This window comes from Corylus avellana, chromosome 3 (genome assembly GCF_965113065.1).
Source record: "Corylus avellana chromosome 3, dhCorAvel1.hap1.2, whole genome shotgun sequence".
Taxonomy (NCBI): Eukaryota; Viridiplantae; Streptophyta; class Magnoliopsida; order Fagales; family Betulaceae; genus Corylus; species Corylus avellana.
The window spans coordinates 22,220,597-22,237,996 of record NC_142492.1 but is presented as its reverse complement, the minus strand read 5'-3'; the positions used below and the strand labels follow the sequence as shown (position 1 = coordinate 22,237,996).

At 35.7% G+C, this 17,400-nt stretch overlaps 1 pseudogene; it reads right to left on the bottom strand.

The window, feature by feature from the left end:
* Positions 1-16,489: 16,489 nt before the first annotated feature.
* On the bottom strand, positions 16,490-17,163 carry LOC148586925 (uncharacterized; annotated as a pseudogene).
* Between the last annotated feature and the right edge of the window lie 237 nt (positions 17,164-17,400).

Genomic DNA, 17,400 nt, shown 5'->3' with positions numbered 1-17,400 from the left:
ATGTCATATTATATATGTATTATTTATTATTATATAATCATATGATTTAATGATCAAGTCATCATGTGATATAATCATATCAATTATAGTGATAATATATAAATTACTGAAATTATAATGATAATACATTAATACTTACATTGTGTTTATAAGTAACACATTGGCCATTGTTTAATCCAATGTCAATTACTTAATTTGATATTATACGAATCATATTATCATTGTACATTAATAATATGATTCACTTGAAGTCTTGAATAAAGTATTTGAATTGTTATTGAATCATATGATTAAGTATTGATATTATGCATTTATATTATTCATATACATATGTAGACTTATATAGACTTATAAGTTTATAACATACATTGAAAATAAGTCTCTAGATATTTAATTGTTGTATTAGTATGAATTAGTACACTTATGAGTTATGTCATATTATATATGTATAATTTGTTATTATATAATCAAATGATTTAATAATCAATCTCATGTGATATAATCATATAAATTATAGTGATAATATATTAATACTCAAATTATGATTTAATGATCAAGTGATTATGTTATATGTATAAATATTTTTATAATTATAATTATAAAAATATATTATATAAAAAGACGGTTAGCGGTTAGCGGTTACGGTTAGTAGACCCAATAACCGCTAACCGCTAAGCAGTTATGGCGGTTAGGCGGTTAGCGGTTAATGCGGTTAGACGGTTAGGCGGTTATAGCGGTTAGCGGTTAGCGGGCGGTTTTTAACCGCCCGCCTTTGCACCCCTAAGTAACGGCGGTGACGTGCGCCGGCGAGAGAGAGAGAGCCACCGAGAGGGAGAATACCACGTGAAAAAGCGAGAAATGGCCGGGGTCAGACAAATGCTGCAGAGGCACACGAGGGGCTGGGTTGAAGGAGAAAAACCAAACGGCGGAAGAAATTTGCGCGCAGGCGGAGGAGTTGGGCGCGGGGAGAGAAAGAAATGGGAGGGAAGAAGATGCAGGAGACGTGGTGGAAAGGAAAAAAAGAAGAAAGAAAAAAAGAAGAAAAAATAAGAGTAGCAGGGGCGCGACGTGCAGGGGAAGGCACAGCAGGAAAAAGGCGCACCTTCTCGAGGATTTTTTTGACGTGCCACACAGGGACGTGAAGAACATTTTTGACATGCCACATGTGGCACGTCAAAAAGGTTCTTAACGTGCCACATGGCACGTCAAGCCTATCTATACTTAAATTTAATTTTATTTAAATTTAATTAAAATTATATTTCTTTAATTATATAATTTTTTTCTCTTATATAACACATTATCCATTCTGTCCAATTAAAATTAATTAGAGAATAAATAAATAAATTAATATTCTAGATATATGGATAATTAGATGTATCAACTAATCGGTCACATATGTTGTGTTTGTCGAGTTTATATGAGGTTTGCAGGTCATATAAAATAAATGTATCGAGTATGACCCATATATTTTTACAAAAATAATATGGGTAGCTATCATATTAATATTACTAGACTGATCAATTTAAGCATGCATCATATATATATATACCAAGTAATTTATACTAATATGATAAACTATATATAATTTTTCTATCAAATCAAAATTAGTTTTCTATGCCAATTAACATTAAGTGTTGTTTATGACATATTTTTTTATATCAAAATTAAAATTAGTTTTGATATATATATATAAAATTAATATCTTTTTTGACGTGTCATGCTTGACACGTCAAATCATTTTGACGTGCCATGCATGACACGTCAAAAGTTTTTGACGTGCCACACATGGCACGTCAAAAACTTATAATATATATATATATATATATATATATATATATATTATCTTATTTAAACTATCATAAAAAAATTTTATTTATTTAAATTTTATTAAAATAATATTTACTCTATCATATATTTCTTCTGTCCAATTAAAATTAATTAGAGAATAAATAAATAAATTAATATTCTAGATATATTTATAATTAGATGTATCAACTAACCGGTCACATATGTTGTGTTTGTCGAGTTCATATAAGGTTTGCAGGTCATATAAAATAAATGTATCGAGTATGACCCATATATTTTTACAAAAATAATATGGGTAGCTATCATATTAATATTACTAGACTGATCAATTTAAGCATGCATCATATATATATATACCAAGTAATTTATACTAATATGATAAACTATATATAATTTTTCTATCCAATCAAAATTAATTTTCTATGCCAATTAACATTAAGTGTTGTTTATGACAGATTTTTTTATATCAAAATTGAAATTAGTTTTGATATATATATATATACATATATATATATATATATATATATATATATAATTAAAATTAATATCTTTTTTGACGTGTCATGCTTGACACGTCAAAACATTTTGACGTGCCATGCATGACACGTCAAAAGTTTTTGAGTGGCACGTCAAAAACTTATAATATATATATATATATATATATATATATAGATATATATATATTATCTTATTTAAACTATTTTCATAAAAAAAACATTATTTATTTAAATGTTATTAAAATAGTATTTACTCTATCATATATATATATATATTTCTTCTGTCCAATTAAAATTAATTAGAGAATAAATAAATAATTTAATATTCTAGATGTATAGATAATTAGATGTATCAACTAACCGGCCGCATATGTTGTGTTTGTCGAGTTCATATGAGGTTTGCAGGTCTTATAAAATAAATGTGTCAATTATGTTTTATATATTTTTACAAAAATAATATGGGTAGCTATCATATTAATATTACTAGACTGATCAATTTAAGCATGCATCATATATATATATATATACCAAGTAATTTATACTAATATGATAAACTATATATAATTTTCCTATCCAATCAAAATTAATTTTTTATGCCAATTAACATTAAGTGTTGTTTATGACATATTTTTTTATATCAAAATTAAAATTAGTTTTGGTATATATATACATATATATAATTAAAATTAATATCTTTTTTGACGTGTCATGCTTGACACGTCAAAACATTTTGACGTGCCATGCATGACACGTCAAAAGTTTTTGACGTGCCACACATGGCAAGTCAAAAACTTATAATATATATATATATATATATATATATATATACATATATATATAATTAAAATTAATATCTTTTTTGACGTGTCATGCTTGACACGTCAAAACATTTTGACGTGCCATGCATGACACGTCAAAAGTTTTTGACGTGCCACACATGGCAAGTCAAAAACTTATAATATATATATATATATATATATATATATATATATATATATATTATCTTATTTAAACTATTTTCATAAAAAAATATTATTTATTTAAATGTTATTAAAATAGTATTTACTCTATCATATATATATATTTCTTCTGTCCAATTAAAATTAATTAGAGAATAAATCATTTAATTAATATTCTAGATGTATAGATAATTAAATGTATTAACTAACCGGCCGCATATGTTGTGTTTGTCGAATTCATATGAGGTTTGTAGGTCTTATAAAATAAATGTAACAAGTATGTTTTATATATTTTTATAAAAATAATATGGGCAGCTATCATATTACTATTACTAGACTGATCAATTTATGCATGCATCATATATATATATATATATATATATATATATATATATGATGTTCAAATTAATATTAATAAAATGGTTGAATTATATGCTTGCATGTAATAATTATACTAATTGGTACACAATATATATATATATATATACACACACGCATGCATACATGCATATTTATTGTTATTAGTATAAACTATAATTTATACTAATGACAATAAAAATTAATTTTTTATGCCAATTAACATTAATTGTTTGTTAATGCATATTTGTTTATATCAAAATTAATGTTAATTTTTTTTTTTATTAAAAAAGCTTTTTGACGTGTGGAATTGACACGTCAAAAACTTTTGACGTGTTAATTCCACACGTCAAAAGTTTTCGACGTGTCAATTTGACACGTCAAAAACTTTTGACGTGTAAAAATAAGACACGTCAACAAAAATTTTTTTGACCTGCTTGCTTAGACACGTCAAAAGTTTTTGACGTGGCAAACATAAATTACTGTTTGCCACGTCAAAAAAACACATATTTTTTTGTAGTGTTGCTGAGCAGCATCCCTCAAACTCTGATCCATTCTTGGAGAGGTGAAAGTCTGTCGGATAGTTAAAATTAAGAAAATGGCTTTAAATGAGAAGATTAGCTGTCCCTCTATTTATAGGATTGGATCAGCACATGTCACTGGAGCAACGAGTTTAACGTTGTTTGGGGACAATGAAGTGTAAAGGACTGTGCGTCTATTCCGCGAACCTTGGCTTTGTCAAGTAATTGTGTCGGTTGTACTTTGAGAAATATATATATATATATTTGACATCTTGGAATCTTATTGGCTTTTGTTTGGTTTGAACTTTGAAGTGTCTTTGTCAGCAATAACTAATTTGCTAATTTATTATTGTATAATCTATAAAGTCCGAATGAGATGGTTAAAAAAGAAAGAAATCTTTTTTTTCTTTCCAACTGAAGCAGACTTCAATTCGGATCCTCTAACAAAGTATTTTTTATATATGAGGCAACGCTTAGATTATTTTATAATCTAAGACGGTTCTGGACACAAGTATAACTACATGCATTTCAGCATTATTCCTTTTTTTTTTTTTCCTTTTTATATATTCTCTTCAATATAACATTCTTTGTTTTATTTTCGACACTCATGCAGCCTAAAAGACACTAATTCAAGAAAAAAAAAAAAAAAAACGATATTATTTTCGAAAATAATTTTTACAAATGGCATCTTTTTAAGAAATAAAATTCCCCCAAACCAAACCCATTAGAAGTTGATTGGTTAATACTTACAGAAAATCCAGACGTACAAAAATGAAAAGAGAAAGGCCAGGGAACCCCCGGAGACTTGAACACAGAGGCAGGAAATTAATATTCCTATAATAAGCATTTGCATGCCTCCTATCAACAGACTGACAGTTTAAGGAAATGCCTTTAAATGATGAGAAGATTGGCGCCGTACAGCACTGTAATCGATGTACACACATGATCACTGAAGTCTGAAGCAACGTGTTTAACGTTGTTTGCGGACAATCAAGTGTAAAGGACGTTTGATGCTGGATGGAGCTGTTCGGTTTTATATGTGTGCATGGGATTGTCGATCTAGTGGGTCACCAGAAAGTAAAGCTAGATGGAAGTTTTTTTTTTTTTTTTTTTTTTAATTGATGTAATTTTTAAAACTATTATAAAATTGTTAGAAATATGAAAAATATTATAGATTTTTTGTATATTTCATATTTGATTGATATTAAAATATTATCTATTTAATGGTTGATTGTAATTGAATCAAGAAAATTTGATTACCATACTTGTATTTACTCAATATTTTATAAATAGAGACTTTTGTATTTTATTATAGCCTCATCATCATTATTTTGACATGGTATCAAAGCTATTTCAACAAAGATCAAAATTCAATAATCATCTATAACAAATTTAATAATGATTTTAAGAGTCATATTAATTTTAAGAGGATATAAATAAGACAAGAATCTGCTTTCGAACATTATTTGTCGCTGAGTCACCTACTACTCTACTTCGCTTCCTCTTTTCTGGACAAAGGACAAAGTTCAAAGTTCAAACAATCGAATATTAACAGCTATAAGTCATGTATAACACCATTTAGGCTTAGGCAAATTCATTGCCTACCGACTTTTGACTGCCTACCGACTTTTGACCGCCTACCGATCAATAGCCGACCGACTTCTACCGACAACACTTAACCAATGGGCGATAGGGGAAACAATTTGTTTTTTTCCGACAAATGCGGTTCAGTAGGCGAAATAAAATTCTTTAACTGAACAGACTTTAATGACCGCCTAGCTACCGACCAACTTTGCCGAAATTTTTCAATTTTTACACATACCAACATTACCGACTGACTTTACCGGCCGACTTTTGGTGTCGAGAAAAAAATTTGGTAGAATAAGTCGGTGAAATTTCCAACTTTACCGACATTTTAGCAAGACAAAAATTTTTCTACCGACATTGACATTACCGACTGACGCCCAGCCCTAAACACCATTGTAACAAAAGAAAAAAAGGAACCTCGATCACCACATGCTAATGTACAAAAATGAAAAGAAAAAAGGAAAAAAGGGCACCTATGGAGACTTGAGGGGAGAGACAGAATAATATATATCTTTTTTCTTTTTTTATCGGCAAAAAATTTAAAACCGAAAAATAATATATAGCCATAACACCACCGTAACAATAGAAAAAGAATAAAGGGAACCATTGCTCACGTGGGAGAAATATGAAATGATATATATAGCTTCTTTTTGTTTTCTCTTTTTCTGGGTAAAGTTCAAGTTTACTAACTTGGATCCATGCATGCATAGATCTGCAAAATTTACCAAAATATCAATGTTGAGAATAAGGTTGTATATTGAATCACAAAATATAATGTACAGAAGAGGCCTATATATAGGCGAATAATACAGACCTAGTAGAATAAGGAAAGGTAAACCTAGTAATCCTAGAATACCAAAGAAGGTAAATAATAATAATATAATATTATCTAACAGCCCCCCACAAGCTCAAGGTGGAGTGCGAGAGACCAACTTGAGGTTGGACACAAGATCACGAAAACATCCTGGAGGATGTGACTTTGTAAAGATGTCTGCGAGCTGATCACGGGACGTGACAGAATGAAGTTGTAGTGAGCCCTGAAGAAGATGATGATGAACAAAATGACAATCAATCTCAATATGTTTTGTCCGTTCATGAAAAACATCATTATGAGCAATCTGAATAGCACTCTTATTATCACAGTATACAGGAGTAGCAGAAGAAAGAGAGACACCCATATCTTGTAACAACCATCGCAACCAAAGAAGCTCCGCGGTAGTGTCAGCTAGAGCACGATATTCTGCCTCTGTGCTAGATCGAGCAACAACAGTCTGTTTCTTACTTCGCCAAGAAATAAGCGAGGTGCCAAGTAGAAAACAATAACCAGTGGTAGAGCGACGATCTGTTGGATCACCCGCCCAATCAGCATCAGTATAAGCATGCAGTTGTATAGGAGACTGAGAGGAGAAATAAAGCCCATGAAATAATGTCCCCTTCAGATACCGAAGAATGCGTAGAACAGCTGAGAAATGAGTGGAGCGAGGAGCAGCCATAAATTGACTCACCTGATGGACAGCATACGAGATATCAGGTCGAGTTACAGTAAGGTAGACAAGATTGCCAACTAAATGCCGATATAAGGTAAAATCATGAAGAGGCTCGCCATCATGAGGAGTGAGACGAGTATTAAGCTCAGTCGGTGTGTCGACAATCTTACTGTCTGTAAGATTGGCCTGAGAAAGTAGATCAGATATATACTTGGCCTGTGTTAAATAATAACCATCTGAAGAAGATGAGATCTCAAGACCAAGAAAATAGCTGAGAGGGCCAAGATCTTTCATCTCAAAGTGTTGACTAAGAAACTGTTTAAGTTCCTGAATACCAATCATATCATCCCCAGTGATAATCATGTCATCAACATATAGTAGAAGAAGTATGGTACCCCGGTCTGTGCGGCAAATAAACAAGGCAGAATCATCAGAACTGATGGAGTAGCCAAGGCGAGAGATAGTGGCGCTAAACTTAGCAAACCATGCTCGAGGTGCTTGCTTAAGCCCATAGAGTGCTCGACGAAGACGACAAACCTTGTTTGTAGGATGAGATAATCCAGGAGGTGGCTGCATATAAACTTCTTCACTTAAATCACCATTAAGGAAGGCATTTTTGACATCCATTTGACAAAGTGACCAATGCCGAGAGGCTGCAACAGCCAACAAAGCACGCACAGAAGAGAGGCGAGCAACTGGAGCAAAAGTCTCCTCATAATCCACACCATATTCCTGAGTAAAACCTCTGGCCACAAGTCGAGCCTTGTACCTGTCAATAGTACCATCGGAACAAGTCTTGATTTTGTAAACCCACTTACACCCGACCGCAGATTTTCCAAGAGGTAAGTCAACCAGATCCCATGTATTGTTCTTGTGTAAAGCATCAAGTTCCTCTTTCATCGCAGCCTGCCAAAGAGGGTTAGTGGAGGCCTCACGAAAAGAGTGAGGCTCGTGCAAGGTAGCTAAGGCATGCAAGCAATGAAAATCATGTAAATGGGAAGGAAGAGATCTTACTCGGGTGGATCGACGAATGTCAGGTGATGGAGTGCAGACTGGATCCTCAGATGGAACAGAACCTGGGGAGGCAGGCGAAGAACTTGGGGACGCAGGCAAAGAACTCGAGGACACAGGCGAAGCAGCTTCGAGGGCATCAGATGACTGCAGTTCTAGCGAGAGAGACTCAGGCAAGACATTGGTGGTGGGAGTAGGAGAAAGAGGAAACTCAAAAAGGGTAGTAAAGGGAGGGGATGATGGCATGCTGAATTTGCCGACGTCGTGGAATAGTCGATGCTCCCAAAAAACTACATGACGGGAGATGCGAAGACGACGAGACACAGGATCATAACACCGGTAGCCCTTGTGTTCCACTCCATATCCAAGAAAACAACACAACCAAGAACGAGGCTCAAGTTTGGTGCGCTCATGAGGCTGGAGTAAAACAAAACAGGCAGAACCAAAGACACGGAGATGATGATATGAAGGGATAGAGCCAAACAACCGCTCATGAGGAGTGCAATTATCAAGGATAGGGGTAGGCAACCTATTGATTGTGTAGACAGCCGTGAGAGTGGCTTCACCCCAAAACGGGGTAGGAACAGATGTGGAAATGAGAAGAGCATGGACAGTGTCTAAAATGTGCCTAAGTTTACGTTCAGCTCGACCATTTTGTTGTGAGGTGCCTGGACACGACAAGTGAGAAACAGTGCCATAATGTTTTAGAATGGCTTGAAAATCATGCTGAGTATATTCTAAAGCATTATCAGAACGAAAAGCCTTAATGGGTTTTGAAAATTGGGTTTCAACCATTTTGGCAAAAGTACGATAAATATCCAATAATTCAGAACGAGATTTCATTAAAAACACCCAAGTGTAACGAGAGAAATCATCAACAAAAATAACAAAATAACGTGAGCCACTCATACTAGCAACAGGAGAAGGTCCCCAAACATCAGAATGAATTAAATCAAAGGAAGCAGTAGCATGAGAGTCACTATTATTAAATGGCAAAGCCGGTTGTTTACCAAGTTGACATGAACTACAATCAAAAGAATTATTGGAAACTGAACCTAACAAACCCTTGGAAGCTAAAAATTGAACGCGAGAGGCAGATGCATGACCAAGACGCGAATGCCAAAGTGCAAGAGATGGTGATGATGAGGAGGCTGCAGCAGAGATGCCTGTGGCGGGGAGATGTAAGAATGATAGTTCGAACATACGCCCAATTCTACGCCCGGTCCCAATGGTCTGATTCGTACGAGGATCTTGTACATGCACACCAGAAAAGTCAAAAACAAGTCTATATCCAAGTTCACACAGTTGGCCAACAGAAAGAAGATTGAGGGATAATCCAGGCACATGAAAAACTTCAGGAACAGAAAGGGAAGGTGTATTGATAGTGCCTATATTTTTAACAGTCATAATGGAACCATCAGCTGTGCGAATGAATGAAGAATGAGGGGAAGGTACAGATGTGGTAGAGGAAGTAGGGTGAGGTGTCATGTGATTGCAACAAGCAGAGTCAAAGAGCCAAGAGGAAGAGGTACCTCGCAAAACTGAGAGGACAGAGGAAGATGCATTACCAGAACGAGATAGGACGACCTGGTTGACTATTGTCTCAAAGTCAACTGCAGATAAGGTGACACTGGATCCTGATGCGTGGCCAGAGGGGGCAACTGAAGAGGGAGCAGCTGGAGATGAAGCAGCTGGAGATGAACCACTCTCAGTATGAGCAACTGCTGCTGTGGGTGCATTAGATCTTCCGTTACGCCAACACTTGTCAATAGTGTGCCCTCGACGTCGACAATAGCGACAGTAATTATTATCGCGAGACTTAGGAGGGAGTCGAGAAGTACCTGACCTGTCATAATACTCTCGCTGGAATGACGAGGAGCCAGAGGATGGTGCAGCCAACACTGGATGACTAGGCTGAGAGCGCATAGTCTGCGATCTAGTCTCGGCACGGACAAGTTCGAAGATGGCAGTGTCCAAAGTGGGAAGAGGAGAACGATGTAATAGTTGCACACGAACAGGCTCAAAATCATCACGCAAAGCCATCAAAAATTGGTGAAGGCGATGTTGATCTCTACGGGTAATATACATCTGAGCATCAGTGGGATCCTTCCAAATAGGATCAGAAACATCAATTTGGTTCCACAAGAATTGCATGCGGGCAAGAAAATCATTGATACTCTGACCAGATTCCTGCCTGAGATGGAAAAGTTCAAACAAAAGCTGATACTCGTGAGCACCATCTACAGAAGAAGAACGAGAAGCAAGCATATCCCAAGCACCCTTTACTTCATCAAAGCTGCCAAAGAGTGCAGAAATAGATGGGATAGTGGTATTACGGAACCATGTAAGAATCTGATGATGTTTGCTATCCCAATCAATAAGACGAGTGGTAAAAGCCTCATCTGCCTCAAAATCCTTTTTAACTGGCTTTTGGATCTCCCCAGTGACATAAAGCCAAAGCTTGCGGCCTTTAAGAAAGATGCGCATAGATTGAGACCACAACATATAGTTTGTTCCATCCAATACAGTCTGAACATGATGAAAAATCTCGTTTTGTGCCATCTAGAAGGCTCAAATGTAAAAACAGACTACAAATATGAAATCAGGACGAAAAAAATAGGTAAGAAAGCACCTGGTCAACTCTGAAAGTCAACAAAAAGTCAACAAAAAAGTCAACGGCCAAAGTCAACGCTGACGTGGCACTAATGACGTGGCAAGGTCTGACCTGATACTGATGACGTGGCACACATGCTAACGTGGCACTGGTGATGTGGCACCGATGACGTGGTACTGATGACGTGGAACTAATGACGTGGCACGTAGGGCTAATGTGGCTATGCTGACGTGGCAATTAGGGCTGACGTGGCAAGGATGGCGTGGCACGTGGGTGCGATGGCACGTGTGGTACACGCGCGAACGGAGGAAGCGTGTACTGGCGCGTGGATCTGACGCGCGGAACTTCTGGTGGCGCGTGGAGGCGCGTGAGAGGTTGTATGGATGATCTGAGGCCTGTTCTGGAATCCTGGGGAGCAGATCTATCGATCGGTGGCCTGACGGAAGCAATCGGACCACCGTGGCGGGCGGTGGCTGGACAGCAGTGGCGAAATTGCCGAACCTTTGGGCGGCGCGTGTAAGTTCCGATATGGCTGTGTGCGGCGGCTCTGGGACGGTTGTCTTCCGGGCTTTCAAGCGGTATAGTGATACGCTGAAAACCTCGAGGAGAAGATAGAGAACCGTGAGGATCAGAGAGAAGGATTCGCCGGATAACACTGGCGGCGCCGGAGGAAAAATATTAGACGCGAAAAATTTTGAGGTGATTCAGAACCTGTGCTCTGATACCATGTTGAGAATAAGGTTGTATATTGAATCACAAAATATAATGTACAGAAGAGGCCTATATATAGGCGAATAATACAGGCCTAGTAGAATAAGGAAAGGTAAACCTAGTAACCCTAGAATACCAAAGAAGGTAAATAATAATAATATAATATTATCTAACAATCAAAATTAAATACACAGGTAATTTCAAAATTTAAATGCTACACAAACAAACATATATACAGATATGAGATATGCCTATTGGAATCTAGACGAACAAAAATGAAAAGAAAAAGATGGAACCTCTGGAGAGACATGGTCGCTTGAGAAGAGAGGCAGGAAGTATTCCTATAATAAGCATTTGCATCCAACCTAGCTATCAAATCAAAAGACAGACAGTAAAAGGAAATGGCTTTAAATGATGAGAAGATTGGCGCCGTACAGCACTGTATTTATAGGAATTTTTTTTTTCATAGGATTTGGATGATCAGATCTACAGACATCACTGAACGAACGTGTTTAACGTTGTTTTATTCAAAAAAAAATTGCTATGCCTGGGGGCTAATGTCCCTCCACAATTTTAAAATTAATGAAAAAGAGAACCTCCGGAGAGACTGTATAATAGGTCGTTTGAGGCTTTGAGCGGATAGGCAGGAAGTATTCCTATATATTAATATATGATAAGCATCTGCATCATATCCCTCCGAATCAATATTCTGCCGGTTAAAGGAAATGCCTTTAAATGATGAGAAGATTTGCCGTACAGCACTTTATTTATAGGATTTGGATGAGATCTAGATCTACACACATCAGTGAAGAGGAGAATCAAGTGTAAATTAAGAGAAATGATAGTTTTTATGCGGTTTTGCTGGGCTTTATTCTCAACAATCTCTCAATTTCTTAATCAAGTGTAAAAATATATATATAACATTTCACACTAAATATTTTTTATTCCTTTAACAAAATACAGAGACAAAAATTTCCGTTGACAAAACCACCAATTAAACCAGTACTAGAGTCACTATCTTGGTTGGTTTTGAAAACTTCGGTGTCAGGGGTTCGGTGATGGGGTGGTGGGGTGGTGAGTGTTGGTTAGAATGAATGAAAAAGTCTATGAGATTAATTTGAATTAAAGATATGGTATTTTCATCTTTATTGTATTTGGTATTTTTACATAATGTGTCAAATTTCTTGAAAGATGCAAACTAGGATTTTACACCACATCCTTATCGAAGGGACTCTCATTTTGTGAACTAAATTAAATATGTGGGATCTATGTGTTAGACCTATATAGATCTAATGATAATTTGTAAAATAGGAAAAATGAGAGAAGGACCACAACATATTGTATAGCATGTCTCATAAATTAAGGACGTTTGCTAGATGAGATTCATATGCACGTGCGCCTAGGTTTGTTTGGTCTGTGTTAGATTATTGATTAAATAATTAAATTTACTTCTTTCTATTAGCTTAAGTTTTTGGGATAAGTGGTAGATTCAAGTTGCAGGAGCATCATGCTGAGAGGGGGATTGTTAAGGTATAACAGCTCTACTCACTTGGATGATTCACATAAGAGAAACATCGAATAATATATAGTTGTTTTTTCTTCTTCTTCTTCTATTTCTGAGCAAAGTTCAAAGTTGAAACTGTGGAATAATATGACACTTCCGTGACAAAAGAAAAAGAATAAAGGAAACCTTGGAGACTTGAAGGGAGAGACCGGAGGTATTCTTATCACCCAAGGAGTTCATCATTCATAACGAATAGTGGTAGGTTTAGTTGACAAGTACTGTTACACTTCATGTCTATTTATCACACTTGATTCATACAGGCTGTTGTGGCATATTTTCAATATTAAAAATATCGAAAATTATCACAATTGTGACCTTAAATTATATAATTAGATATACTACATCTACTAATTAGAGTGTTCCTTTGAATGGAGTCGATGTAATGGAGTTGAATTATACCATCACACCTAATTAGGTAGTAAACCTTCATAAATCATAGACTATTATGGTCAAGGATGAATTGGAGTAAAAAAGCCAAAAAATTTAAACTCCAAATGATTTATATTAGGATTAGTAGAGGAAGGGCGGTACAAGTATTCTAGGTGCATGCCTTGAGAAATATAGTCTTAAAAGGCAGGACATAGCAAAACATAACTTAACTTGTTGGGCTTGGGTTGTCCGGTGGGTTTGGGTTCCAACAATTTTTTAGAGCGGACCAACACCCAACCAAGGCTTCAATGAAATTTTATTCATCCAAAAGGAGATCAATTGTTTCCTAGTTAATTAGATCATTCTCCTTAATTGCTCCTTTGTGTGTCAAACCTTCTCAAGAACTTATTCTATTAATTTCTAATTTTTTAAAACTACTTAAATTTTTATGATTATTCCTAGTATGTAGTTAATATACTTTTGTATTGATTTGTAAATTGAAAGCCCTATCGGTTCAAGTCCGACCTCCATTGATGGAGTGACAACTCGGGCCAAGCCAGGCCTTCATTTAGGGCCTTGGAGTTATTGGCCTTCATTTAGAACCTTCAAATTTAAAATTAATTTGAATAATAATTTGATTTTTTTTTTGTTTTATTTATATATATATTTTTTGGTGAAATTTATTTTATTTTATTTAAGAGTAGTGATGTTTGAACAGTGCAAGTGTCACATTTCAAAAAGGTGACATGTGCACTATTAACACGTCGCCTTCCAAAAGGTGACGTTTGGGCTTAAATGTTGTGAAAAATTGACATTTTCACTGTTCAAATATCTCCAATTTTGAATCCAACTACTATGTTTAAGGGCATTTGCCAAATGTCACTATGTAAACGTCACTACATCAGTAGTGACGTTTTTTGCGCTTAAGACATTACATTCCAAATGTCACTATTTTGTCTTTTTTTTCTTCCTTTTTTTTAGAGTGTAATGTGCTTAATTGCTTAAACAAATGCTACACTATCATACATGGCTGTCTTTTCCTGATTGCCTAGAACAATTAGATATGACTTGATATGGAGTAATTAATGTTATCACCTCTTCCTCTTTCCATTCTCTTAAAACCTATGTATGTAGTGTGATTTTCATAATAATATTTGATCCATGAAAATAATTAGTTTGTTGGTTGAAAGGAGCACGTCACATAAACTTTGATATTTCTATTATGTTATCTTGTTTTAGTCTTTTGAAAATATGTTTTTATATTGTTTTGGGATAGATGGGTTATAATTACTTTGAATCTTGCATTTCCTTTGTAATTTTCGATTCCAGTAATTCCATTTAATCGATCTATTCCATTATCCCAATTACTATATATTTCATAAATATAGAACTTTACAATTGGTATAAAAAGTTTAAAACCTCCGTTATCCTACCATAGTAGTGACTAGTGAGTGCACGTAATTGGCAACAACAAGAATTGAAATCTTGACAAAGATTAGTTTTCGATACAAAAGAAATAAAAATAACTACTTAGTCTGATCAATAACGGGAAATGGAAGAAGGAATAATTAAAATAACTGCTTAGCTACGTTGGTGGAAAAGAAAAAAGACAAAAATAATAATAATAATAACTCAAGAAACATTCATTAAAGCTTACTAATACAACACACAAGTACATCAATCAACCAAACAAAAAAAAAAAAAAAAAAAAAAAACAACAACAACACAAGTACATCACACCATGCAATTAATTTCCCCTTTTCCCATGTACTCGACTTTCACACAAGAATTAAAAATATCATTCTCACCAGAATATATAGCTCCCACGACTTCATGATCTTCCTCGCTTGTCACGCATAATAGTGGCAATCAAATGTGAGTTGTCACCGATTTAAGAAGTCAATTCAGGCACTCCTGTTAGTGGGTACGAGAAGATTAATGTAGCGATACGGCATGAGAAAGGTAATTTGGTTTGTGGAGAAGGGCGGTAAGATTGTGTAGAAAGAAATTAAAGCAACAATAATAAGACGAAAAGGATGGCGGGTGATTAATCTATATGTATATCAAATGAGAAACACGTTTGACGCGCTTGCCCGGGAACAGAAAGATGAAAAGATAGAGAATAACTAAAGCAAAATACACACCAATGGTGGCTATAAGAGGAATTTTTATTAACGGACTTGAAACGCAATAGCAAAAAGAGAGGAGTACAAGGAGTGAGTAGAGCACGAGTCCAATAAAATCAGGAGGGACGAGGAAGAGAAGTGTAACGGTTGTTAGGAAATAGGTTATAGTATTAACCAAAAGGAAGGCATTCCCATTTAACATGTTCCTGTTGATGGCATTAGACGCTGCATTGATTGCGTTCCAATAAGCTCTGAGCGGAGCTGTGCTGTTGAACAGATGGGCGAGTGGGTCTCTGCTGGCGTTGATCGGGGCTGTGCCGTTGAACTGATTGGCTTTATCATGAGCTTCGGCAGGAGCGCTGAGTGCTGCTTGGTAGGTGACCGTTAATAGTAGAGCAGCAACAACCAACAGTGCATTGCGCCTCTCTTCTGTCATATCTGTTTCCTGACGACGTATTCGTACGAAAAGCTTCCCACACCGTCGTTGTATGAAATTTTGGAGAAGGCTTAAAGATAATTTAACTATAGCTATTAAACGACTGACAACGACAACATGCCCGTGGTGTAGCCTATCTCTCATCCGTTGGCTCTCAACATGTGTTTGGCGTTCCAAGATGTCAAAGACCGTATCACCCTCTAAATTCTTGGCCTTTAAATCTACTAATTTTGTAGCCATTAACAACGACACTACCTGCAACATGTAGAGAATTGGAAAGATGCATAATTACTGATCCAAACAGTCGCCCCAAGAAAAAATAAAAACCCAAATATTGCTAAATAAAATTTTACAACTACCGACAAAAATAAAGGCAAATATCACACCGCAAAGCTTACGTAAAATTTTCAAGACAATTTTTGATAGACCTCCATTATACCAACTCTATTCTCCTTTACTAGATAACTTTGAGTGGAAAGGACTTACCTCGAGTTGATTTCTGTATACTGCAACGTGCAATAGAGTGTTCCCTTTCTCATCCTGCCAAAATAGCAATTTCTCCTCTAACAATTTGGCATCTTTAAACCAAGCCTGCCGAATCCATTTTAGCAGGAGCTTAAAAGCTTGGACCATGCCATATTTCAGGGCAATATGCAGTGCATTCTGTCTTCAAATTGTTACATCTTCAAAAGACTTTGGGCAGACTTGTAGAAATTTTTTCAAAAGAGGGAGGTTTCCTATTTGAGTTGCATAATGCAAAGGAGTCACGCCCTCCCTTCCTCGGATACGGACAAGGTCCTCATTATCGTCAAGTAGCCGGTGCACCAATAGGGTCTGGTGTCTTTGTAAAACACAGTCATTTTGTACGGCATAGTGCTTTTGCAAAGCAAGGTGCATGGGAGTGAAGCCATATTGGTTAAGCTTCCTAGCGAATGAGGGCTTTAACTTCATGATCTCCATGGCAAACTGGATGTACCCTAAAGATGCAGCTAGGTGTAAAGAGTTTCGACAAATGGAATGTCATCGATCCTATCCAAAACATTTACATCTTCCCGTATCAATGCGTATAAGGCGTCAATGCTTCCTTGCTCAACAGCATTCCTCAAACTTTGATCCATTAGAATTAAGAGGATAGTGATAGTTAGGCTAGGAAATCAAAAGAAAATGTTGAAACCTACAACTAATGCAGATGAGGAGAGTTACTAGTTACGGGGGCAAATGAGAAGATTAGCTTGTCTTGCTTTTATAGGATTGGCTGAGTCGACTGTAATGAATCTAATTAATGACGCTTAGATGGATGGATATAGGGATTCGGGAACCGCTGTGACATCACCGACATACAAGTGGAAAAACAC